Here is a 25,764-nt window from a genome sequence, read left to right as displayed (position 1 = left end):
ATAGGGTCACATAAGAGAGAGAAGACTATGGATCAAGAAAACAATACACATCCCAGGAGAAAGGTTTTAACATACCCATAACAACATCTAGAGATGCATTAGAGTCTCGGTGAGTTGAAAGTGCATATAATCGATTCCAGCCAGTGCTGGTACCAAAAACAAAAGCAAAAGTAGATATAACACCCTTTAGCACATGAGTAGATGAAGTAGCAAAACAGGCCCAATTGGACCAACAAACCACTAGAGAGAGGCACTCTCACTGTATGCGCCCAATCTGACAACATCTAAAACATTTATTCCTCCCTTTCTTACACTGGCCAAAATAATGTTGACCATAGAATCTACAAGGATGGTAGGTTAGTGCCGATTGGGCCACAATGTCCTGAGATTGGGCACCTTGTGCCCTAGAAGCATTACTACTCTAAAAATGTTTGTCTCCCAATAGCCTCGAGTAGGGAGTACTAGCTAGATAATAGGAGTTAGGACTCACCCAATTCTTTCTCTTGGACCTCTTACTACTAAATTGTTGGCCTCCACTTTGTTTAGAAAATTGAGACCTTTTTCCATGCCTCTCATCAATCTCAACTTATTTCTTTATCTCTTACTCCACTTGTTGCATATGACAACTAATCTAGAGATGTCTATGCCTTTGATTAACAAAGACACCGTACTCTTAAGCACCAACTCATGAGATAGTCACAATGAAAACTTACGCATTCTATCCCTTATGCAAGAAACCATCTTCAAAGTATATAGAGATAATTTATGAAACTTCAAGAAATACTCCTTGACTGACATCTTTCCTTGCCTCAGATTAACAAACTCCTCCGCCTTTGCTTCCCTCAACTCTTGAGAGAAGAAGCAGTTTGGAAATGTATTAGATAAATCCCTCCTCAAGGATTACTCATCTACATCACCCATTGTCTGATCCCATTCTTCGTACATTTGGTATACCACATCCTTTAGCTAATAGCCAACACACTCCAACCTTCCACATTATTGGCATGCATAACTCTTAAAATATTTTCCATCTTATCCAAAAAACCTTGAGGATCTTATTCCACCTTAACAATGGTAAAGGTTGGAGGACCCAACCTCATGAACTGGCCAACCCTTGTGGCCTCAAGAGATGGAGTAAAAGATATACCACGCTCAACCTTAGAAGCCACCAACTGAGAAATCATATGAATCAACTAACAAAACTTAACATTCGTTACATCAACCTAAGGAACCGAGGGAGGACTAGAGGGAACTCTTGGAATTCCAAGACCACTAGGAACCAGAACCTAGACTGATTTTGAACTCCATAAGTAGAATGTGTCCCATAAACATCATCCCAGTTGGGATAGAGGAGTTTTCATGAGGTTTAGTTTGTCAAGGAGGCATGATCTGAAAAATAAGCAAATGAAAATTAGAAGAATCCAAGACCTTAGAATCTATAGATTGAAATAAGACAAAGAGAAAGTGAATCATTCCTAAATGCCTTGTATCCTCTCTTCTATAAGTGTGATGTTCTACAAACCCATAAAAGAGACTCTACTAGACATGGATTTGTGGACACCTAACTAACCATGAACCTAGGTTCTAATACCAACTTGACATGACCCAAACTGGGGCCTTGTCATAACAGGCTCCTCGAGTACAAAAAGGACCAAAGATCTCCATATTAACCCAACCTAACCATTATATCAATCCACAAGTACAGGATAAACTCCAAACATATCCCAACATAGCAAAACAAGACTAATAATGATAACTTAAGAAATATCTGAAAAATCCATCAATGTTAACAAGCTAAACTAACATAACAAACTCCATAGTCATCCATAAAGCCTTTACAAATTTAAAGTGAATAAAATATCGAGACAAGCCCCGGATAATGGCTAAAACCAAGTTACAAGTCTATGACATAAGGTAGAAAGACCATAAAATGGATGCCTTCAGATGTATGGAAGCTAACAACTTTAATGTCAACACTCGAACTGCTTGAACACCTGATCACTTTACAGGAAGAGAAGAAGAAGCTTCATCCCCTGTATCATATGGGGATACAATATCTGGAGACGGTTAGCAGTTGGAGTGCTTGCATGTAACTTAGGGATCAGGAGAAAATAGTATTGTCATTCAAAACCCAGTCAAACCACGATAAGAAACCACATCCATATACATAGGAATATATGTAGATATATTGATACATTGAGTGTTGAGAATGGGAACAAGGGCTTAGCATGCATTTCGTAGCACCCAATCATGACACATGAAGTGGAGGACTCTAACCTCCTACTCGCGTACGTTAGGAAGTTTGATATTGCAAATTATATTAAGAAAAAGGACTCTAACCTCAAGCCATCTTATTAAGAAAGTGGACTCTAACCACAAGTTGTTTTATTAAGAAAGTGGACTCTAACCACAACCTATTTTATTTAACAAGTGGACTCTAACCATAAGACATTTTTTAAGCAATTGGACTCTAACCACAATCCATCATGTCCATTACTAATCGACATTGGGACTCTAATCCTTTGTCCATGCATTCTTAACCACTCAGTTCAACATTTTAGGACTCTAACCCACTTAGCCAATACAAGCCATCAAGGCTATAATTTAACACCATATATAACCAAAAGGTCTTTATAAACCATTTATTAATCAATAACTATAATAGGCCAATGTTATAGTTTCAATCATCATTTAAGTTAAATTGTGTTCATCAAGACCTTTACCAAACCATTCCTTCTTCATTAGCATTGTTAGACCAAGCTTCAATTTAAACACAATTCAATTTCGTGTTTAGGGACTCAAACCCTTTTTACCAATCAAACCACCAAGTTTATAAATTAAATCATAGCATGGCCAACAAGGCCTTTGCAAAGTCATTTACCAATCATTCTTACTCATTAAGCCATTGCCTTAGTTCAAAACACTATTAACATGTAAGTAGTTATCTCTTTGAGATTTTCACAAATACCTTGAGGACATACCTTTACCATGACCAAAACAAAAGTGAACACCATAAATATTAGGGTTACTCATGACCCATTTGTTGTACCACAGTCAACAAGCAGCCAAATATTCAAAGCATCGCCAAAAAAATGTATAACCATAAGTTAAACAAAGAGTAGACATTATTCAACCATATCCAACAAAACCCCCAATTTTTATTTTCAAACCATCATTTAAGAAACATAATAACATTATAAATCACATGATATTTGAGAAAAAAAATGAGGGGAGAGTCACATGCCTTATACAAGATGATTCATGAAAAGAACTTGACCCCTTTAGCCTCTTGATGAACACCTCTTTAAACCCTAGCCTCCAATCTTGTTGAAGAATTTTAGAGAGGATTTTGGAGTGTTTTTGATCTTTTTAAGTGATGAATGAAAGGTCAAATGATTCTATAAGTGATGGGCCTCAAGGGTTTTGGGGTGGGAAATGTTTGGAATGCCCTCATCTTAAATGATAAAAATTTACTCGCAGGTGGGTACAACTTCCACACCTAAACTGTACCCTAGGGTATGAGTAGTACCCTATCTCATACACTAGGCCTCATCATGGAACTTTAAACTATACAATATATTATCATACTAGGATAACTCATACCTTAAGGTAGGATATGTATCCTATAACTTGTATCCTCAGTAGAATGCACTAGGTCACACTTAAGACATCATATGATTTGTTAACTTTTGACTGGTACCCTATCATATGACTTGGGAGAGGACAAATCATACATTCAATAAAATGTTATCAATATAAACTTACCATTATACGAAAGGATGGGTATTAGATCGTACCCTAGCATATGAGAGGTATGCTCAAACCGTACCCTACCCAGAATATCAAACTTAGGAAATTCTCTAAGGGTTCAAAGCTACGGTATTTTAAAAAATTGTCACAAATTCATCCAATCAACTAGGACTACATCAACATATTAGTTAAGCTCTTGGGGATCCTCATTTACCTTCAGACCATAAAACTCTAAAAGATTTATTTGAGTTATGTTCTAGACTCTAATAGCAGTTGTATTTTCATTTAAGTTTATAGGTGAAACCATTTGTTAATTGACCTAGTTGGTGATGGATTAAGAAAGAACCTAAAAATGGCTAAAAATTATGCATGAGAAATTTGTTCAGTCAAGAATCTACTAGTACTGATGGGGCTAACTAGTTTTTATTTCTTCTTCTGTTAGCATTTTAGGGAGGCATATTCGGTAAATACTTAGAGCATTATTTAGAAGGATAAATAGAGTTTATACTCTAACATATGATACAAATATGACTGAAGTGAGTTTTTTACTAAAAAATATCATAGTCTCTCTCTCACAAGTGTTGTACGCTTCGTACACATGAAACATACTCTACTTAACGTACCTTTTTGACACCATAGAACTCTTTATACCTGATGTTCTGATACAAAATTTTACAACCCAAAACTACACCATGGATGTAACATGGTACTGAGAGCCATAAGTGACATTAAGGTAAATTATGGAATAACTTAATACTAGCATTTTATAAAGATAAATTGAGTGAAAGCGAAAATAACTGAATAGTTTAAAGTCTAAAATATAATGAAGAGATTTTGATAATAATAAACCCAGTCAAAGAGGAAATCCTAATTTTGAAGAAGATAAATATCTGACTCAATGTTTGAAAGCCTCTACTAACTGATAAGTAGCTAGGGCAATTCACTAGCTAACTCAAAATATCTGAAATCAATGTACCAAAATATGAAATAGTAACTCTATTCTTGGATGATGAGACTCACCATAGATATCTACTAGAGTCGCACTAAATCATACTGACTGTGATTTGGAGGATGATGCACAAACATATATCATAAGATAATATAGAACAAAGATAAAGTATGCAATTAGTATTTTGAATATGTTGCACATGTGAGATATATAAATATAAAATAAATTAAACATGTTAGAAATACTGATATACTATACTAAATGCAAACTAGGTGCAAAGAACTAAAATGTAGTACATTTAACCCATACAAAATACATATATATTGATATGCCAATTATAATCTAAAAAGCCATAATTTAAATGCAAGTAAAACTGAACTGGGGGTTATGTACAAAATATTGAGTTTGAGTCTGTGTAAGTCTATCAACCAACATAAAGCATGTGAGATAAATATGGAGTATGATGTATACAACCTATTGAGAGGACCTAATAACCTTGCAAGGATATAAAGGCAAGACTGGTATGATCACTAAATTGAGGACCAAATTGGGAGGGATATATAAACCTATGATGTAACATAATTCTAGGACTTTAGGTAAAACGTTGGCCCTAGTCCAACTTGATGCAAAGTACTACTCCCAATACTGATTATATACTAATAGCTCATTAAAAACTTGGGTTCTACAAATGGATCATAACATTTTTAAAACTAAAATTATTCTAAAAGATTGTATACTAAATTAATCATATTTTTTTATTCTAAATTCAAAAGAATATTAGAATAGTGTGTTTTGTAACACAAGTTAAATCCTATGAAAATACAGTAAAATGAAGCTAAATATCATGTCATTCTAGGATATTAAGGATATCAAAATCATAGAAAACATGTCTTTATCATATAACGATCATCAGAGAACTAAACTACAAGAAAATTCTTGAAATGGATATGAACCGTGGAATCATAATATCTAACTTTTGATGTTTAACTGAAAGATTTTTGTTAAACAAAAGTGAAAGTAGCCTCTTTATGAGATCCTTTATAATTGGATGAAGAATTTTTACAAGGAACTTGGAGAATTAAATCATTGAGAAGAATCCTAGGTTTTCTTCCTTTGAGAGAGTTTAATCATTCTTTTCTTTTTTGTAGATGATTTAAGATAAGTGACGGGAAAGAATTTTTAAAGAGTGTTTTAGCTTCCTTAGTAGGCCTCTAAACTACGTAGTTTAGTCTTATAAAATAAGGAAAATACAAAAATACACTATTAAAAACATAACTGATTTTCTATATATAATTGTCATGAGTCTGGGCATGAACTCATAGATCCTAGGTTGGATTTTGTCTTAGCGAATGATTTGACCTCACAATTCATAAGTTCTGCGTATGCACTATAGCTAAGACTCTTGGTCCCAGATAAAAAATATAAATTCTTACATTCCTTGTTGAATGAGTCGTCTAATGACTTATGGTCTATCTTAATAAATCATGTACCAGATTCGTTGCCACTAGGATGAAAATTACATCTTTCAGGACTTCTAGTTTTTTTCTATAAATGGGTCATCTAATGAATCTTAAGCTCTGACAATGAGTCATATCTATTGGATGCTCCCGTGTTACTATTTGAACTATGGTTGGGATACTAATATTGCCATACTGTTTGTGCCTTGGTTATTTTTCCCCTTTAAATGCTATATGCTTCCCTGCAAATTCTTGGTACTTTTGTTGCTTTTCCTAAGGTATTAGTCTCTTTGAGGCTCACTCTATCAAGGATTAATAATATGGAAAGATTTGGTGCCTCTTAAACTACTATTTTACAAGATGAAGCTATGAACAATGAACAATGGACCTACAAAAAAATAAATCAATATTTACAAGGAAGTTAATAAATCTACAGAACAATAGTTATTCAAAAAATCACAGTGTCATCAAAATTAAATATAAGGAGGTCGTAGAAGTAAAAGAACTTACCAACTTAAAACCAAGCATCCACTATGAAATTCTCTCAAATTAGCTTAGTAAAAGCTATACACATAACGCGTAGATAGTAAAGTGATTTGACTGATGATACAAAGTTGATGGATGTTTTTTTCCATTTCATCAAAGATTTATGCCCGAGATGGAAAAGTCACCGAAGTGTCTCCAACCTTATTTCCAAATCCATTTCCTTCCCCTTTAAATTTTTCATTTCTTAGGTTTTGCTTTCTTTACAGCTTTAGCTTTAGTCTTGTTTCTCCCACTTTTGTTTTTGAAATGGTCCAATTGGGCCTAGTTTGGATTTATACATATTTTTAGTTATGGTAGTAAATAAGCCCATCTTTCAATGAAAACAAAAAGGTATACAAAATCTAAATGTGACTAGTAAAAATAGATAAAGAAAGTAATTATGAAAAATAAACTAAGTGATATTGGTGGATGAGGAATACTCTAGAAAGTTTCACTATTAAATCAATCATGAAAAATCTTGAGGCAAAAGAATGAAGGGAGAGTGGAATATAAGTAGATGTACATAATAGGACTTCCTTTCAAAGTCAATTTTTTCATGTGGAAAGCTTAGAAGAGATGAATTGCTACTAATGATAATTTAAAGAGAATGAATATTAATAGTGTTTTTAGATGTTGATAGTGTGAGGAGAAGGTAGAAGAGACTATGGCCTACTTATTTCCAACACCACCCATAGCCACTAGGATATGGAGGAGGTTTGCTGTTTTAGTAGGGATACATATTTAGGATATATACTTATAGTAGCTCAATACCACATGGTACACAATGGACTCAATGCTATAGCTATTAGTGGTTTATAGAGCTATCACATCAATCATAATATGGAATTTATGCAAGAGAAAGGAATAAGCTCAATCATGGAGGAAAAGTAATTTTCCTATAAACGATTTTACAAGTAAAGGACATGTTGAAAAACTAATCAAAATGTTATATCCATGATTGAAGATAGGGAAAAAGACTTGTCCTTGCATTGTGGTTAAACCAAGGGAATATAAACCTAGGATAAATTATCATAGTGTAATTAGGAAATTCCCAAATATACAAGCTAAAATACAAAACTAATGGTGCATATATAGGCAATCCAGGAATCAGTTCCTCTTTCTTCTACATAAGGGATGGGAAGGGAGATTTAGTGCATACAAGAGCTAAGGGAATAAGAGTCTAATATAGAAGCAAAAACATTAGCCATTCAGGAGGCATTGAGTTTTTATCAAAATAATGATATAAAAAAGAAGATAACTGACATTAACTCTCTTACCCTAAAAAGGATGGAAGGTGCCTTTGGAACTAATATAGAAGACTGAGGATATAAGGTATAAAAGTAACAATCAATCATATTTTTAGAGAAGAAAATAGAGTGACTAACTTATTAGCCAATGAGGCTATTGAGTACCAAGATACAAGAGAGTAATACAACTTCAATGAGTTACCAGTCTTCAAAAGAAATCATATCAACATGAAAATGAACCAGATCTCAAATCTTAGAATTAGGACTCCAAAAATTAGAATTCAATGATAGCATACAAAGAAATATGCAGAGATAAGAAATAAGTTGACATAATAAGAAGAAGCATAGAATGGGTCCTAATAATTACAAGTCACAGGGATTCAAAGAAAGCACAAGCATATAAAATTAAGTTTTTGCCAGGAAGATGACATATACAATAGTGCCTGAATTAGCTAGGTTTAGAAGCTCTAGTGACACAACCCGAACCAGGGCCTTGTCATGTTAGGTGTCTCAAGACCAACAAGGACCGGGGACCACCCCCAATACCTAAAATAGTAAGCATCCTACACCCCTCATCGGATGAATTCCAAAGATATAACTAGATAAAATAAGAGTAATTTAAAGATGTTACATGAAGTCTATAACCATCACCAAATAGTCACAACAAAGTGTCAAACCAATACCAATCACAATACCAATACCAATACTAATGCTACTGCTGATACTGATAACGCCCATGCCCATAATACTCTAACAAAGCCTCTAACCAGAATCAAAGAATATCCAATTTGGTCATGCCCCCGACTATAGCCAAAGCCCAAACCAAGGAAATAACTATAATAAAAGGAATTCCATAGCACTAAATGGGGTCTTCAAGAGTATGGAAGCTCATCACTTTAATCCGACTGAAAGATGTCCCCAAATCCAAGTCACTAAGTAGGAGGAATGGAAGAATAGCCAGTTCTTGCATCGCGTGGGGATACAATGCTTGAAGATAGTTATCAAAGTGAACTGTAGAATGTAACTCAGGGATAAAGATAAGATAATGCCATCAATTCAAAACCAAATCGAATAACCATATGCAATGACATATATACATATATATTGTGTCGTCATAGGAAATAAGGTTTAGCATGTATTTAAAATCTTAACCTAGATTGTGTAGCTTTATCATCATAGTCCACCTACGGGTTATATAGGTCTAGTGTTACTCCTTGAATGGGCCCCAGTGTGTGTAGCCGCACAAATTAGAGATATCATAAGGGTTGGGGATTCTCGTGTACCCTTCACCCTCTAAGATATATATATAAAGGTATTTACTTGGGGGATTCCCATGTACCCCACAAGCATATGGTAACCAGGACCAACACTGATGTCAGTAAAAATGAGTTGCCAGTATCTGTCCATCGGACTCACACCTTCACGGCTAGCTATCACAACCCTGATTATTCATTAGTTAAAACATTTATCACATAACCTAAACACAAATTCCAGGAGTCTATTATCAAGGAATTATAAAATAGTATTGTCATACAGACTATAGCTTGCAAGCAAAGTCATTAGCCAACACTTAGGGGATTCCTATGTACCCCGCTGAGTCCATTATTAAAATCACTTGGGGGATTGCCATGTACCATACAAGGTTTTCAATTAAATTTAATTCATGTCCATCAAAGCCTTTATAAAGTCCTTCATAAATTATTTTCATAGTTATGCCAAAGCCTTAGTTCAAAAACATAATTAAACTTGTGATGGTATGATTCTCATTGACAATTTTACAAATAGGTTGGGGGCATGCAATTAGCTAAGCAAAACTTATCATATTTTGGGGTTCAACCATGACCCCTCAAATATATCACCATTCCCATGCATCCACACATGCAAAACCATAATTAAAACATGCATAAACAAAATTTCAAACATAGAAAACAATATTCAATGATATCCATTCGAACCTCTCAACCTTGGTTTTAAAATCACCATTAATGATTAATGAACAATGCTGAAAACATATGCTTTTAGTAAACTAACAATGAGGAAAGAGTCAGATGCCTGAATTACAAAGATTCACGGATAGAAATTGATCTTTAAGCCCTTAGATGACTACTTTGGAGAAACCCTAGCCAATTTTGCTTAAGAGGACTTTAGAGAATAAAGAAGATGTTTAGTCTTGTAAAATGTGGAAGGAATGACTAAAAAGTGTTATAGGGACATGGGGTTTTACGGGATTTAAATGGGAAACGTATAAAGTGACCTCAACTAAAAACTATAAAAAGGTCATCCTTGGTCACGAGTTGACCTATTTACTTTTCACCATATCATACGACTAATAGCCTTGAGTCATATCCTTGATAATAAGTGGGATATCCATACATTGTCCTCCTTACAACTCCATGATCCCCAATCGTGACTTGACCATATGAATCATATGGTCTAGTCGTATCCAAGACAGAACCCAAAGTGATTAGACACTGGACAACATACTACTCAACCCTACCACTCGTAACCTATCACCATAACTCTTAGTGAGCCACTCGTACTCAGAGCAGAGTCGAGTCAATAAGTTATTGTTTTGGTTAAGATTCGTCCTAATGACTCATCACCACCCCAATAAACTAGTAGCACAAAGTTGTAACCAAGACAGTTAAGTCAACCACCATGAACTGGACACCTTAAGACTTGGGCCACTTGACTCGTAACCACACCGTATAAGTCATATGATGATTCATTACTACGACAGTGAGCTCAAAGCTCAAGAATTTTCTAAGTTCCAAAATCCAAGGTGTTTCCATTCTCCCAAACATAGATTATTCATCCTTGAATGAATGAACAAGACATAGACTAGCATGATCAAACCCCAAATATGTCCACTCTTACATTTAACTAAGTTAGGAAACAAAGATGTTAAGAATAACACACATACCTTATGTACGGTATTTTTGAGAGAAAAACAAAAATGGATACTTGGACATCATGACCTCTTCAGCTTCCCAAGTAGTCTCTTTTACCTTGTGGTTCCCCCATAGAACATTTACCAAAGCTACGTCCTTGGTTCGGAATCAATGAATTTTCCGATAGAAGATTTCAATCGGGACCTCCTCATAAGACAAGGAATCTGAATACAAATATCCTTGATAGGCACAATTTGTGATGGATCAACCCCACACTTCCTCAATATCAAGATATTGAACACCGAATGGATCAAGCTCAATCTAGAAGGCAAAACCCATTCATATGAAACATTACCAACCCTACTCAAAAACAAGTATGGACCATTATACCAGGGACTGAGCTTCCCTTTCTTCTCAAACTACATCACTCCCTTTATGGGATATACCTTAAAGAACACCATATCCCCAACCTCAAACTCTAACTTCCTATATCTCACATCCGCATAGGACTTTTAGCAACTTTGGGCAGCTTTAAGTCTATCCTAAATCACCTTCACCCTCTCCATGGTTTGGTGAAAAAATCAAGGCCATACATCTCCACCTCACCAACCCGAACCACCCAATAGGATAACTACACCTCCTACTATACAAAGCTTCAAACGGGGCCATCCCAATACTAAAGTGGTAGCTATTATTAGAGCAAACTCTAAGAGAGGCAAATTCTAAACACAACTACTACCATAATCAATCACACAAGCTTGAAGCATATCCTCTTTTGTTTATATAGTTCTTTCTACTTGCCCATATGGCTGTAGGTGAAAAGCAGTACTAAGACCTACCTTAGTCCCCAAAACATTCTAAAATAACCGCCAAAAGTCCGATAAAAACTACATACTGTGATCCAAGATGATAGAAATAGGTACCCTGTGCAACTTTATAATATTTTGAAGGTACAACCTCGCATAATCCTCTGTCAAAAAAATTTTCCTCGCTAGCAAGAAATGAGCAGACTTCGTCATCCTATTCAAGATAACCTAAGCTGAATCAAACTGATTTGAAGACCGAGCAAGGTTTGTAAGAAAGTGAATATTGATCACTTCCTACTTCCACATAGGCAACTTAATTTCTTGATACATCTCCCGAGCCTCTGGTGCTCTACTTTCACTTGCTATTACACCATGCACTTAGCCTAAAACCTAGCCATATTCCACCTCATATTGTTCCACCAATACATCTCATTAAGGTTATGATAAATTTTTATCAAGCTAGGACGAATAGCATAGAGTGACTCATGCGTCTTAGCGAAGATCCTCTCTCGCAATCCATCTATGTTCGTAACACATAACCTTCCTTGGTACCGAAGGGTACCATCACCATATCAAGGGAAATTACCTTCTGCCCATCTACATCAGCCTTAATCCTCATTAAGATAGGATCCAACACTTGCTTCTTCTTTATTTTAGCACCCAGAGATGACTGCACTACCTTTTGCACAAACACACCACCCTCCTCAAAGTCAAATAGGTGAAATTCAAGATGAACCAAATGGTCAATATCTTTCACTAATTCATGATTTTCTTTAACCACATGAGCTAGAATTCCCATGTATAACCTTCTAAGAGTATCAAAAACCATGTTAGCTTTACCTGGATGGTAGTAAAGACTCATGTCATAATCCTTGAGCTGCTCAAGCCATCTCTTTTGCATGTGTCTCAGCTCTTTTTAAGTAAACACATAATGTAGGCTCTAATGATCAAAAATGATATCCACATGCACTCCATACAAATAGTAACACAATATTTTCAACGCGAATACTATGGCCGACATTTCTAAGTAATGAGTTAGATAATTCTTCTCATGCATCGTAAACTGTCTGGAGGCATAAGCTATCACTTTACCATGCTACATCAAGCCGCAACCAAGCCTCACACAGGATGCATCACAATATATGAAAAAATTATCATTGCTTTTAGGAAAAGTCAAGACTAGATCCAAAGCCAGCTTATCCTTCAGCTTTTAAAAACTACCCTCACAAGCATCAGACCATTAAAACTTTGCTTTTCTTTGAGTCAACTTAATCTATGGTGCAACTAAAGTAAAAAAAACATTCCACAAACCTCTTGTAATAATCTTTTAAACATAAAGAGCTTCAAATATTGGTTGGAGTCATTGGTCTAGGTCACCTTTTAACCACTGCAACTTTTTGTGGATCCACTATGATCTATTCACTAGAAATGACATGACCTAGAAAAGTGACAGTGTTAAACCAGAATTCATATTTCAAAAATTTGGCATACTATTGTAGATCTTGTAGGGTCTGCAATATAATGCAGAGGTGATTGACATGATCTACCTCGCTCTTAGAGTACACTTGAATAATATGATAATGAAAAATCCAGAAACTAATTGAAGAATTTATTCATCAAGTCCATCAATGTCATCTGGGCATTAGTCAACCCAAAAGACATGACTAAGAACTCAAAAAGCCCATATTGGGCATAAAAGGCAGTTTTAGGGATATCCACTTCCCTAATCTTTAGTTGATGATACCCCAACCAAAGATCAATATTTAAGAAAAACATAGCACTCTAAAATTGATCAAACAAATCATATATCCTTGAAAGAGGGTATTTATTCTTTACCACTGCCTTATTCAATTGTTGGTAACCAATACACATCCTAGGTGAACCATCTTTCTTACAAATGAATAACACTGGTGCACCCCACAGAGACACACTAGGATGGATGAAACCCTTGTCTAAAATATTCTTTAGGTTCTCCTTAAGTAGCTTGAACTCAGATAGAGCCATTCTATATGGGGGAATAGAAATAGGATGAGTGTCAAAAACAAGATCTATAATAAAAACAATATCCCTATCGGGAGGAACACCAGGAAGGTAATTAAGGAAGAACTCAGGGGATTTATTCACCACCGGACAGAATTTAAAGAAGGACCCTTTGAGTTAGAATCTTTAACCCAGACAAAAAATAGAGATACACCTTTGAGATTAATCTCTAATCTATAAGATATGATATGAACCTTTTTCTTAGAAGATAGGAAACCACCCTCCAATTCAATACTCATCTCATTAGGGAATTTAAAGATGACCTTAAAGGTCCGACAGTCTAAAGATACGTAGCATGAGTGAAACCAATCCATCTGTAATGCCCCAAATTTGGTGCCCAGAATGCTACATAGAGCTCATAACCCTGAATGACCACAAGCTAACCCATAACTGATATCTGTAACTGAGCACTGAATAATACATTATAAATATTCAAAATATAAGATGTAAGGCCATAAGGTTTAAAACTAAACCAATACTGAATATAATACAATGTCTATAATGGGGTATGACAATACCCAAAACTGAGATAAACTTTCTGAAACATGCTGCAGTCTAAAAGCCTCTAAACTATATAAAAATTATAGAATTGATGGCATATGTCCCCAACTAACTTTGAACTATTAAAATAATAAAGTAATAAAATAATCATGTTATCCTCGAATAATGACAACTCACTATAAGTATGGCCGCTGAATGTCTGATCTACTAAGGATGCTCGGGAGCTCGTGCTTCTAAACCTATGGTAGAAAACACCATAGCGCAAATGCGTCAGTACATTGAATATACTGGTATGCAAGAGAGGTAGAATAAATGCAATAGTTCATATGCATGAACAATACTAACTAACTGAATAATATAAACATGAGAATATATGCATGAATAAGAGACTATAACTGAATTCGTGATAACACTAACTCATAGATTCTAATAACATGGATTTACTAATACCTGAGTACTGATACTGGGATACTGAATGACTGAGTCTACTGAATACTGAGGAATTAATGTCATATTACTAATAAAAGAATGACTATTTTTTACAGTTCTGATTACGAAGAACTATTTTTGGTGACTATATCATATAGTCCTTAAACTAAATACTGATAACATGAGTTTCGTATAATTAATATACTATTAACAGAGTTCATGATAATATGATTAATGAGTCAGGATACTGATAATATAAGTGACTGTATCGGACAGTCCTGATACTGATGGAACTAGCTGGGTTCTACACTATACTGATTTGACTGTACCTGATAGTCCTAGATTTCTGTAGAACTAAACTGATTTCTATTACTAAAACTGGATCTGAAACTGAGACTGTAGGAGGTAATCATCTACCCGATATACCCTGAAACTTAATTGTTAGGGTCCAACCTATAACCCCAGCTAAAAGGGTGTTAGTACTGTGCCATGAGTAAAGACAAGTTATGAGTAAACCCTCTCTGATAGGGAGCTCTTCTGTCAACCCCTCCTGTAAGAAAAACTCAAAGTACATGTTATTTCCTAGACTCGTAGGGGTACATCTCAACCTTTGTTGGCTACATAGTTCTGGAATACAGGGATTTCTACTAAGGATCACACCCTCTATTGGCTGACGGTATGTGTCCTCATCCCTGGGTTCACTCGATGCTGAATCCTACTCCCAACTGAATATACAATAAACTGATTAATTGAATTGAAGTGATACTAATGGTATTATTTAGTGGAGCTAAAATAATTTTATTGAGTTTCGTTAACCGACGAAATGCTACTGTGATATGAGGAATGATGTAGAGTACTGAAGTTACAAAGATTTCTGGGAAACTGAGGTTACCTAGATTAATGAGTACTGATTTTAGTAAGACCATTGAGGTCACTGAGATTATTGAGTAGGACTAGATTAAAATTGAATTTATTGAGTTTTTCCTGAGTTATGAGACTGATTGAATTCTAAGGATCATGGCTTGACTGAGAGCATTGTGAAAACATGACACTGGCTTTAGGCACACAACTAAATTGTCGGGTACAAACACCCCCAGGAGTCGGTAGTATGAAACTGACAAGACATGACACTTCTTCAACACATGAACAATATCATTAATTTATAATACATTAATTTGAGAATTTCATAAAGCACATGGTTATCATAGTCTTGTACATGAATGGATTTTCATATAAACATGTTATACTTTCATCAACCTAATCTCATGGACATTCCCTCAACCATTCATAATACACACCATATTATGGAAGTCATTCTTAGTCATAGGGTAAAGTAGACACTTATCACTTGGGTCACAATTAAGCTATAATGCATAATTTCTATTCTCTTAGGCATGTTATCAAATACCTAGAATGCATGACTTAGGTCATAGGCATGGCCATCAAATTAATACAACAAAACTTCATATTTCAACTCAATTTCACATGTTTCAGACCATATACTAGCATAGGTTCATGAACAACACATAAAGATTCCAACATGGGAATCATACAACCATAATCACATGAACATAATCAACCCACAACAAATATTCACAATACAATATTTAATACTTGATTCTTGGGCTTCATGGATGAAAGGAATCCATGAACGAACACTGTGCATACCTTAGTTTCTGATTCTATTAAGATTGACGGAGAGATTCTTGAATTTGAGTCTTGGATTTGAATCTCCAATTGAAAACCCTAGCTTGATCTTTCGAGAAACTTAAGAGAAACAATATATTTTGGATGAAAAATGGCTAAATCATGTGCAATTAGGTTTAAATAGGAGTGGGAAATTGACCCTTTTAACCCTTGGACGCATATTTTAATTTTTGTGAAAATTTCTCAATTTTCATCCTTGGCTCGACGCGCCACTATCGTGCCAAGTCACTGGAATAGGACAATTAGGAATCTGCATGGTGGCACGATGCAGGGATATTGCATTGCCACTTTGTTTATAACCTAGAAGTTTGGTGCGATGTGGAGACATCGTGCTGAGATACTGGAAAAATGACAATTCTGAATTTGAGCCCTAGTGTGATGCGCCATAATCACGGAGGCTCATTAAATTTTGATGATTGCAATTTTGGCCAGCTCCGCGATGCATTGATGGCCCAAGTGTGACACTGCCTTACTAAAAAGGCTCTAACTCTTCGCCCGGGTGTCAAATTAGGGCGAATTTGGTAGCTATGGAAACCTTATTCAGTTTCCCACATGATAAAAAAGTGAAAATATTGAAAATACCACATGTATTAAAGTGGATTCATCTTTGAAACAAGTTTTTAACATTTTTGGGATGATTTTAAGCTAGGTAGAAGTATAAGGTATTATAATATCTCTCTCTTGGAAATATTCATCCTCGAATGAGACAAATTTAAATGGGTGAAATGATAATATGACGTACATACTAAACATGAACAGCTAAAATAGAACTACTTGACTAACATTACTGAGATTCATACTAAGCATGCATATCTGAGGCATGATTTTATGACTGAGCTGATACATGAATGCTTGACTGAAAGTACTGATAAGCTGATCACATATATCTGATGCCTGAATACATGACTGAAACAACTAATGAATATACGACTGAAAATGTAAGGGTAACGATACCAAGTTTAAAATAAAAACTGAGCATTGAACTGAATACCATATTTGTAACTAAAACCTGAACGTGAAATTGGATAAACTTAAGAAAAGCTATTACCTTTGGCTAAGTCTACGCTTAATTACTAAATATGCATGAGAGGAAACATGAGAACGTAGCTGGGTCTAGAATGTGATACATTAGCTGAATATCATGATCTCAACTAAGTACCTTAAATACGTGACATACGACTGAGATTGGAGCTAGAGGGTCAACCTATGGGTACCCACTACTCTAAACTGGATTCGTTATGAGAAGAGAGCGGCATGTTTAAGTCATGAAAATTTCGGTGAATTATAGTGTATCTCCCTTTTGGGACACTAGGTCCCTAGAAGAATACTGACTTAACTGTGATACTAAGGAAAACTGGGATGATGCACAGGGGACCAACGAACTGAATCGTGATTGAATATCTGGGATATGAAACTAAGGCATGATACATGAACCAAGTTGAACACGTAACTACCTAGTTGGTTTATCTTAGAATGATCACATTTATGAGATTCTAATTAGTGCAATTAGGTGGAAAGATGGGGAAACCACACCATCTGAACTTGTCCATTCTGACTGCTAAACTGAATTACTGGCTTTGCGGACTAACTCATGCTAAAAACTTATACTCGATCGGAGCATTTCTATGACACTCTTTCTATAGAGTTCTAATGACTGTAGAGAGAAAGCAAATCTTGTCCCGGTCAGAGTAGGACATCTGAATGGGAGATCGCTACATGGTTGGGCTTCTTGTATTAGGAGGCAAGGCCTATGAAATATCACCTAATATAAAGTGACCAAACCTTATGCACTGCAACTTAGACTGCTGAAAAGGTTCACATGGGCACTGAGCACGAAAGTATAATACTAATTTATCTTATTAACTAGATAGCTGATAGATAAATACTGGGCGTGTAAGACTGAACTATACTTAGGCTGAGTAACTGGACTAAGATTATAAAGTGTTATACACATAAGGTAATGACTGACTGGGTAACATGAGGTAACTGAGCATGAATTTCATGAAAAACTAAATTATTTGAGAATGCAAGACAAAGAGTGTAACATAATTTTGGAATAGTCTACACACTGAGGTTCTGAAATATTGATAAATGAATATCTGATAACTACACACTATGGTCAAGCAAACCTTAAAACAGAATTAAGTTACCGACCTAATTACTAGGCTAGGAATGAGGCTGAGATTATAGGTAAGACGGTACTCGAGACTGTAACCATAGCTAAGACTGTAGCTGGGACTGAATACTGGTTTCTAATAGCCAAGGTTTAGATTGGTATTAAAGTACTGTATTCTAAGACTGAATACTAATTACATTGTACTGAAACTGTAACTGGGATGTCAACTGGATTTTGATAGTTACACGAAGGGGGCTCATACTTTGTAGTTTCCCAACTTGTAAATATAATCTCTTGGTAGCTATTTACTTGGACATTAACATGACATTCAAGCCTATCTTCATAACTACACCCTCTTGTAAAACAAATATGCAACAATCTTCTCTTAATATATAATATCCACTCTGTCCCTTCTAAGCAACTGCTTTTCACCATATTCTTGTAACAAAGAGTGCTCACTGAAGGATTAAATCAGGAGGACCTAAAACATAAATGGACACTAACTGAACTTGACACTTGACTGAAACCTAAGGAATAGAATATAAACATCATGGATTCACCAAGAGGTCTAAAGTGGGGATATGTATAACATAGTCTGAATTTAACTAATTAGTAGACGCGTAGCATAAGCCATTGAAGCTGAGTATACTGTAAACCATGATATGTATACATAAGTCATGAGCTGCATGACCTGAGTTTGGAGCTTTCTGCATTCGTGGGACATGATTTGTATTATTGAGGGGAATAGAACTGAACTCCCTATACTGGGAACTAGAATTGTACATGATTCTATGGAAGGCGTGTGAATATAAATTGTGTTCATGGAAATGAGATGTGAAGCATACGTAGGCATTATGCTGACTGAAGTACCAAACTTTACACATAAGGATGAGTCGGGAATCATCTTCCCTTACTGCTTTTCTAGACGTACTGACACTACTACTAGGATCTGAGATCCTACTCGGTCACTTGATCTATCATCTCCACCTTAGATTTAAGCGATCATCATAAGTCAATGAACACTTTACAAGACTCTGAACTAAACAGCAATAATCATAACATACTTACACTCTGTACGACATATGCTTGCCTTACTAAACACATCATTTGCTTTTGTCTTTTCATATACTACTAATTTTACATCTCCTAATTGACATATCTACCTCCTTACTTAATTTTAGATCAACACTCTTTAATTCTTACTTCCACTAATCAAGTTTATTGGTATACTTTGGTACAACTAACCCCATAAATGCATAATTTGTTCAATTTTGATAACGTTATCCCAACTTTACTACTGCTAAACTCCTGGGTTCATGCTTCTAACTCAAGGTCATAAACTATCATGGGATCCTGAGAAGGGATCTGATGGCACTCTAATTTTGGGTTCACGAATGAGTTTTCATGCTTGTGAATGAGATCTTTACGACTTTGGAACATAACAAAACTGATGGGATATATTTAAGCCTATGGGCAATCCCATAACTATCTGCGGGGACTATTTGAGAAAGCCCTACCCTTAGAACCTTGAGCTTCACTATTTCTGTTACCTTGAAAGTAAGGTAGAGTTAACATGAGTGAAGAATAATGAGAACCTATATGAATTTCTTAGAGAAGCTTTCTATAGCATAATCTGAATCATGAAAGTGGGGAAACTGTTCCTAAAACATCTCATATCCTTCTGCACATACATGTGGTGCACAATACAACCATGTACAAGACTATACTAGATGCGCTTTTTAGACCTCCTAGGATACTGTTGAACCTTAGGCTCTGATACCAAGTTTGTAATGCCCCGAATCTGGTACCTAAAATGCTACACGGTGCTTATGACCCTGAAGGACCACAAGTTAACCCATGATTGATATCTGTAATTGAGCACTGAATAATACATTATAAATATGCAAAATATAAGATGTAAGGCCATGAGGTTTAAAACTAAAACAATACTAAATATAATACAATGTTTGTAATGGGGTATGAACATACCGAAAACTGAGATAAATTGCCTGAAAAATGTTGTAGTCTGAAAGCCTCTAAACTGTCTGAAAACTGTAGAGTTAACGGGATATGTCCCCAACTAACTCAAAACTATTAAAATAATAAAGTAATAAAATAATCATGTTATCCTCGAATGAAAAAGACTCACTGTAAGTCTGGATGCTGAACATCTGATCTACTAAGGATGCACGGGAGCTCGAGCTTCTAAATTTATGGTATAAAACACCATAGCGCAAATGCATCAGTACGTTGAATATATTGGTATGCAAGTGAGGTAGGATAAATGCAATGGTTCATATGCATGAACAATACTAACCAACTGAATAACATGAATGTGAGAATACATGCATGAGTAAGCGACAATAACTGAATTCGTGATAATACAGACTCATAGATTCTGATCGTGGATTTACTAATACCTGAGTACTGATACTGGGATACTGAATGACTGAGTCTAATGAATACTGAGGAACTAATGTCATATTACTAATAAAGGAATGACTGTTTTGATAGTTCTGATTATGAAGAACTGATTTTAAGTGACTGTATTTAACAGTCCTGAAACTGAATACCGATAACATGAGTTTTGTACAATTAATATACTATTAACTAAGTTCGTGATAACATGATTACTGAGTCTGGATACTTCCAACATGAGTGACAGTATCTGAAAGTTCTGATATTGATGGAACTAGCTGGGTTCTACACTATACTAATTTGACTGCATCTGACAGTCCTAGATTTCTATAGAACTGAACTGAGTTCTATTACTGAAACTAGGTTTGAAAGTAAGATTGTGGGAGGTAATAATTTAACCGACATGCCCCAAAATGTAACTGGTGGGGTCTAACCTATAACCCCAAATAGAACGGTGTCAGTACCGCGCACGAGTAAAGACAAACTATGAGTAAACCCTCTCTGACAGGGACCTCCTCTGTCAACCCCTCCTCTAAGAAAAACTCAAAGGAGATGTATAGTCCCTAGACTCGTAGGAGTACATCTCAACCTATGCTTGCTACGTAGTTCAGGAATGTAGACATTGCTACTAAGTATCACACCCTCTACTGGCTGACAGTATGTGTCCTCATCCCTGGGTTAACTCAGTGCGGAATCCTACTCCCAACTAAATAGACAATGAACTAATTAATTGAACTGAAGTGGATTCATCTTTGAAACAAGTCATTAACATTTTTGGGATGGTTTGAAGCTAGGTAGAAGTACAGGGTATTACGCCATCCCTTAAAAAAATCCACTATGTTTTATTCAAACAGATATACCAAGGTCTCCTAACAACCCATAGATAGCACACAACTCCTATAGACTCTTCTAGCCACCACAGAGTCACCCACTAGGGTAGAAATAAAAAAAGAGTCTAAAATACACTCAGGATTGAAACCAAAATGCACTGCTAGAAATAAAGTCATATAAGAGAAAATGGATCCCAAATCAAGTAAATATTAGACATCACGGGAAAAGAGTTTCAACATACCGATAATGAAATCAGGGGATACCTCAGATGCTTAACGAGTAGAGAAAGCATAGGGTCGGTTCCGACTAGTGCCAGAGGTAGATGGGGCACCCCTTGATGCCAAGCTAAAGAAGAGGCTACAGGAACCTTGTTTTCACCAGAAACAACCTTACTAACTGGATAGTTTCTAAGCTTAGGCCCTGACTTACCATACTTGAAGCACTTATCCTTTCCGTCATCATAGAAAACCCAATGCAATCGACCATAAAATCTGTAGGGAGGATATGATGGAGCTGATTGGGCCTCACTAGCTTTGTATTGGGCATCCTGTGCTCTATAATTATAGCAACTCTAAGAAATCTGTCACCAGACGGCTTTGGGAAGGGAGAACTAGCCATCCAGTGAGACCCAGAATTTTCCCACCTCTTCTTGGGCCACGTTCCATCATCCTTGCCACTCGGCTGTTGGCCACAACCCTGATTAGAGAATCTATACTTCTTGCTCTGCCTCTATCCTATCTGTGCCAACTTTTACTTCTCCTTTACAACCTACTACATGTATACAACCATCCTGGAGATGTTTATGTCCATGTTCAACAAGGCATCCTTACTCTTCAAATCCAAGTCTCGAGACAACCCAAAAGCAAATATTCTCATTCTAGCCCTCATACTAGAACAACTCTGGAGCATACCGCGATAACTACTGAAAATACAAGGCATACTCCTTGACATTGACTGATATCTTGTCGTGCTTTGATTGACAAAATCTTTTGACTTTGTTTCCCTCAGTTCCTGTGGAAAGAAGTGGTCCAGTAAAGCACTAAAAAATTATCCCACAGGGCTGACTCAACATCATCAACAGTAGACTGTTCCCATTCCTCATACCATTAGTAGGTTATATCTTTCTATTGGTAGGCAACAAATTCCACATCCTCCACGTTAGTAAAAAGCATTACATGGAAGATCTTATCTATCTCATCAATTAAACCTTAATGATCCTTTTGAACCTTAACACCACTAAAAACAAGAGGCTTCAACCTCATTAATTGGCCAACTATTGTGGCCTCAGACGATAAAGTAAAAAAAGCATAATGCTCGGACAAAAAAGCAACCAACTAAGCAACAGATGGATAGACTAACAAAACTTTTCATTTATCACATCAGCCTGAGTAGCTCGAAAAGGACTGGAGGGGACCAGTGACTCTAGAAGGGCAATCAGGAATTGGACCCGTAGACCATATCTAGACCCCATAAGTTGGATGTGTCCTATCAATATTGTCCTTGGGTGGGATAGAGGAGTTTCCATGAACTTCAGATAGTCTGGGAGGCATGATCTGAAAAACAAAAAAATGGGAATTAGATAAGATTACCAAACCTTAGACTCTATAGCTCAAAAATAGAACACAAAAAGGAGAATCATTCTTCAATGCCTTGTAGCCTCTCCCTTATGAGTATGGTGTATTACACATCCCTAAAAGATACTCTACTCGACACGACTTTGTGGGCTCCCAATTAACCATCAACCTAGGTCTTTGATACCAATCTGACATAACCCGAACTAGGGCCTAGTCATATTGAGTGTCTCAATCCCAACCAGGACTGGAGACCACCCACAATACCCAAACATTAAGCATCCTACACCCCTTATCGGATGAATTCCAAACATATAACAAGATAAAATGATAATAATTTAAAGACATTACATGAAGTCTATAACCATAACCAAACAGTCATAAAGTTTTCAACCAATACCAATCCCAATGCCAATACCAATACCAATACTAATGCTAACTCTTATACTGACTCAGCCTATGCCCTAGTAGTCCAACAAAGCCTGTAACCAGAATCAAAGAATATCTAATTAGGACATGCCTCTGACCATAGCCAAAACCAAAAACAAGGAAATAACAATAATAAAAGAAAGTTGATAGCATGAAATAGGGTCTTACGCGGTATAGAAGCTCACCACATTAATCTAGCTCAAAGTTATCCCTAAATCCATGTCACTAAGTAGGCGGAATAAAAGTATGGTCGATTATTGCATCGTGTGGGGATACAATGCCCGAAGATGGTTAGTAGAGTGAACCATAGCATGTAACTCAAGGATAAAGATAAAATAAATCCATCAATTCAAAACCTAATCAAATAACCATATGCAATGACATATATATATATTATGTCGTCATAGGGAACAAAGTTTAGTATCCATTTAAAATCTTAACCTAGATTGTGTAGCTTTACCATCAAAATCAATATACGGTCTATATGGGTCCAGTATTACCCCCTAAATAGGCCCTAATATGTGTAGCCGCATGAACTACAGATATCATAGGTGTCGGGGATTCCCATATATCCTTCACCCTTGTTGATACATATCTACGGGTCTAGACTTGTAGGAGTCCTATGTATCCCACTAGTATAAGGTCACCAAGACCAACCCCCATATCAGTAAACATGAGTTTCTAATATCTGTCCATCGGATTCACACCTTTACGACAATATATCACAACCCCCATTATTGCCTAATTAAAATATTAAGCAATAAGAAAACCACCAATTCCAAGAGTCAATTATAAAGGCATTATAAAGTGGTATCATCATACTGATTATAGCTTGCAAGAAATGTCACTAGCCAACACTTAGAGGATTCCCATGTACCCCCCAAACTCCATTATTAGAATAACTTGAGGGATTCCCATGTACCCCACAAGGTTTTCAGTTCAATTCAATTTATAGCCATCAAAGCCTTAATAAAGTCCTTAATCAATTATTTTCATGGTTATCCAAAAGCCTTAGTTCAAAAACACAATTTAACATGTGACAATATGATTCTCATTGACAATTTCACAAACAGGTTACGGGCATACCATTATTAAAGCTAAACTCCTCAAATTTTGGTGTTCAACCATGACCCCTAAAATAAATCACCATTCCTATGAACTCAAATGTTCAAAACCATATTCAAAATATGCATAATCACAATTTAAACTATAAAAAACAATATTCAATGATATGCATTCAAACCCTTCAACCATAGTTTCAAAACCACCAGTAATGATTCATGAACAATGCTTAAAACATATGTTTTTAGTAAACAAACAATGAGGGAAGAGTCACATGCCTAAATTACAAAGATTCATGGAGAGACTTAATCCTTAAGACCTTAGATGACCACTTTAGAAAAACTTAGCTAATTTTTCTTGAGAAGACTTGAAAGACTAAAGAGGATGTTAAATCTTGTAAAGTGTGGAATAAATGAGAAAAAAGTGTTATAGCGATGTGGGGTCTGAAGATTTTTAAGTGGGAAATATCTAAAATGCCCCCAACTAAAATTTGTTAAAAGGTCATCCTTGGTCACAAGTTGACCCATCGAGTCATCACCAAATCATATGACTGGTAAGCCTTGAGTCGAATCCTGGATAGTAAGTTGGACACCCATACATTGTCCTCTTACCACTTAATGATCCCCAATCGTGACCTGACCATACGAACCATATGGTCTAGTCATATCCAAGGTAGGACTTAATGAAAAGAGATGATGGACTACATACGACTCAACCCTACCGCTCATAACCTACGCTTACGGCTCTTAATAAGCCACTCGTACTCTTAGTAGAGTCAAGTCACTAAGTTACTAATTTGGATAAGGATCGTCCTAATGACTCGTCTGCACCACTAATGAATCATACCACCAAGTCGCAACTAAGATAGAAAACCCAACCACCATCCACTGGACACCTTATGAATAGGGTCGAAATTGAATATATATTTGGAATGAAATAATATTTACATAAACATGGTATAGATAAATATATATATAGAAATAAATTATAGATAACATAATCAAATATATATGTAAAATAATTATATACAAGATA

This window comes from Capsicum annuum, chromosome 9 (genome assembly GCF_002878395.1).
Source record: "Capsicum annuum cultivar UCD-10X-F1 chromosome 9, UCD10Xv1.1, whole genome shotgun sequence".
Classification (NCBI taxonomy): Eukaryota; Viridiplantae; Streptophyta; class Magnoliopsida; order Solanales; family Solanaceae; genus Capsicum; species Capsicum annuum.
Note: the sequence above shows the minus strand (reverse complement) of the source record.